Source organism: Bos indicus x Bos taurus, chromosome 25, assembly GCF_003369695.1.
Source record: "Bos indicus x Bos taurus breed Angus x Brahman F1 hybrid chromosome 25, Bos_hybrid_MaternalHap_v2.0, whole genome shotgun sequence".
Taxonomy (NCBI): domain Eukaryota; kingdom Metazoa; phylum Chordata; class Mammalia; order Artiodactyla; family Bovidae; genus Bos; species Bos indicus x Bos taurus.
The window spans coordinates 35,252,649-35,255,769 of NC_040100.1; the positions used below are offsets into that span (position 1 = coordinate 35,252,649).

Sequence of the window (3,121 nt, forward strand, 5' to 3'; positions counted from 1 at the left end):
GGGGGCCCGGTGGTAGAGAATCCTCCTGCCAATGCATGGGACATGGATTTGACCCTTGGTCCAGGAAGATTTCACACTCAGCAGGGCCACTAAGTCCATGCGCCACAACTGCTGAAGCCCACATGCCCTAGAGCCTGGGCTCTGCAACAAGAGAAGTCCCCACTCACCATAACTAGAGAAAGCCTGTGTGCATCAACAAAGTCTCAGCACGAAACTAAAAATAAATTAAAAAATTTAAAGGATGCATTTAGCTATTCCCAGCTCCCCCTCTCCTATCCCCCCCGCCCATTTCCCAACCACTCTCCTCCAAAAGTTTTGCAAGCTACATTCACCAGCATTCTGGCAGTCTCCATAGTCTGAAAGGCTGTGATTGTCCCATCAGTTGAGTTCTATTAAATAGGGGACCCCAATACATTCAGAAGCACCAACCTCTGCTCCACACACCATGTCCATTTGACAAGAGTGAAGTGGATTAATTAACGTGGTGGGTCTATCTTCTACCCAGCTGTCTTGTGTTGCAATGGAGACTGAGAAAAATCCATTAGATTATACTGAGAGATAGTTGAAAGAAAGTTTAGATTAAGTTTATCTCTCGAGGCAATTTTATTAGATAGATTAAGTTTCTGTTCATCTCTCCAAAGACCGTAGTAATAACCAGTGTCATGACTTTCAAATCCTTTGGACTTCAGAGGGTAATCAAACATGGTTGTCTTTTTATCCCCCTCTTTCACTTCTTAGTATTCTACAATCCTGCTTCGTTCATCTGTCAAAGCGATAGTATTAAGGGGATCAATGTTGACAAGTGATAGTACAAATTATGTAATGTTGATGACATTTCGCTGTCTCCTTTTGATCTGCAATTCCCACTCTCAATCACTCCTTATTTAAGAAAAAGCACTGAAAGAGAAAGACAGCTATGGAAGCCATGGGCTCAAGTCCTGGCGCCCCAGGGGCAAAACAGGGTGAATTTGAAGTGCATGGAATTAGACACGGGGCCTGGGAAGATGGCCTGACTGACAGAAGGGGAAATTGAGGTCATCTTCTTACAACATGCCTTTGGCAGCTGCCACTTGGGACCACGTCACAGCTTTTGGTTGTGCTGTAGTCCCATGAAATATTTGACGTGTCTGGTCTGCAAGGGGGTTTTCTATTTCCAGAATATGCCCTTTGATTTCCCCTCCACTGGGAATTGATGGAGGATAACTTAAAAGGAAGAACTGAGCTGGTTTTGTTTAAAAGAAAAAAAAAAAGGAGACTAGGATAGGTCCAGACACAAGAAGGGCTGTTTTTTTCTGGGGTAGGGGATGGGTATTAAGTTTTGGACTGGGTGATAAAAGATCAAATAAGGAGAAATAGGTTCAATTGCTTCTTGGCCTTTTGGCTAACATCAAGTGTAGTATCTGTTCTTATCAGTTTAATAACTGATATGTCCTCTGAGACAATCTGTTAAATGAAATGATATGAATGAACTTACTTACAAAACAGAAAAGAGACCCGCAGACTTAGAGAACGAACTTAGAGTTGCCTGGAGGAAGGATGGGGGAAGGGATAGTTAGGGAGTTGGGTAATGACGGGTACACACTGCTGTATTTAAAATGGAAAACCAGCAAGGACCTACTGTTTAGCACAGGGAACTCTCCTCAATGTTCTGTGGCAGTCTGGATGGGAAGCGGGTTTAGTGGGGGGATGGATACATATATATGTATGGCCACATCCCTTGACTGATCATCTGAAGCTATCACAACACTGTTAATTGTCTATACTCCAATATAAAATAAAAGGTTTAAAAAAAGAATAAATAGGTTCAAAATATAGCAGAAGGGGGCTTCCCTGATGGCTCAGATGGTAAAGAATCTGCCTTTAATGCAGGAGACCCAGGATCCATCCCTGGTTTGGGAAGACTCCCCTGGAGAAGGGCATGGAAACCCACTCCAGTATTCTTGCCTGGAGAATTCCATGGACAGAGGAGCCTATTGGGCTATAGTCCATGGGGTCGCAAAGAATTGGACATGACTGAATGCCTAATGCTTTCCAGTATTCTAGCCTGGGAAATCCCATGGACAGAGGAGTCTGGGGTGCTAAAGTCCATGGGGTCTCCAAAGAGTCAGACATAACCTGGGGACTAAACAGCAACATCAAATAGCAGAAGAGACTTTTTTGGGAAGAGAGCATCTTGCATCCTTATAATGTTTCCATCCACGTGGAGAAATTGCTGTTAAAATAATATGTCTGGGCTTCCTTCTCTTTCTCTCTCTCTATCCTCTTAAACACACCTCAAGAAAAACGCTCTTGATGAACATGGGCTCCAGTTTAAGACAGACATGCCACTTTTTCCTGGTGACCTTAGAAGGTTGTTCAACTTGCATGAATCGTGATTTTTCTCATTTGCAAATAAAAACCATAGCATCAGTTTTCCAGGGATGCTGTAGCAGTTAGGAGAGTTCAGAAATCTTGAAGAAAACCTCTTTTGGTCAGATTGGGTATGGGTTTTACCTGATTCCCATGCTCTGACACATACTGTGTGACTAATAAAAGATTTTATGATTCTTTCAGCCAAATGGAGTTTGCCTTCCTTCTAAAAGTCTTAGAGCAATGGGCAAATGGGATGAGGATGGATAGCCTTAGCATGATTTATTGCCTGATATTTCCAGTTGCTGTTGCTGTTTAGTCGCCCAGTTGTGTCTGACTCTTTGCAACCCCATGGCCTGCAGCACACCAGGCCCTCTGTCCCTCACTGTCTCCTGGAGTTTGCCCAAGTTCAAGTCCATTGCATTGGTGATGCCATTCAGCCATCTCATCCTCCAACACCCTGTTTTACAGTTCAGTTCAGTTGCTCAATCATGTCCGACTCTTTGTGACCCCATGGACTGCAGCACACCAGTCTTCACTGTCCATCCCCAACTCCCAGAGCCTACTCAAACTCATGTTCATTACATTGGTGATGCCATCCAACCATCTCATCCTCCATCATTCCCTTCTCCTCCCATCTTCAATCTTTCCCAGCATCAGGGTCTTTTCAAATGAATCAGTTCTTCACATGAGGTGGCCAAAGTATTGGAGTTTCAGCATCAGCATCAGTGCTTCTAATGAATATTCAGGACTGACTTCCTTTAGGATGGAC

General features: G+C 43.7%; 1 pseudogene; it reads left to right on the forward strand.

The window, feature by feature from the left end:
- The first annotated feature begins 1,361 nt into the window (after positions 1-1,361).
- Positions 1,362-1,474, forward strand: LOC113884029 (annotated as a pseudogene).
- The last annotated feature ends 1,647 nt before the right edge of the window (positions 1,475-3,121 follow it).